The sequence below is a fragment of the Penaeus monodon genome, chromosome 23 (genome assembly GCF_015228065.2).
Source record: "Penaeus monodon isolate SGIC_2016 chromosome 23, NSTDA_Pmon_1, whole genome shotgun sequence".
Taxonomy (NCBI): Eukaryota; Metazoa; Arthropoda; class Malacostraca; order Decapoda; family Penaeidae; genus Penaeus; species Penaeus monodon.
The window spans coordinates 35,843,703-35,844,005 of record NC_051408.1 but is presented as its reverse complement, the minus strand read 5'-3'; positions in this window follow the sequence as shown (position 1 = coordinate 35,844,005).

Sequence of the window (303 nt, the reverse complement as noted above, 5' to 3'; positions counted from 1 at the left end):
AATTTTTTTTTTATGGTAAGGCACCTGGCATTTATAACAAATATAATGGGCGATGAACAGATTTGTGAGAGTGCAAGTCGTGTAGTCTCGCATGTATGTTTGTCGCAACATTTACTTTTTTTGAGATTTTCGCTTTCGCATACAGAGATAAGCAAAGGGAACGAAACTGTAATAAGTAGAAAGCATTACTTGTTAAAATCCTCTAATGCTTGTGTCAAAATCATTTTAATTAAGTTTTTACAATAAGACGCACTTGCCTAACTCATCATCACAAATTTTGGTAAATTTGAAAAAAGACATGAT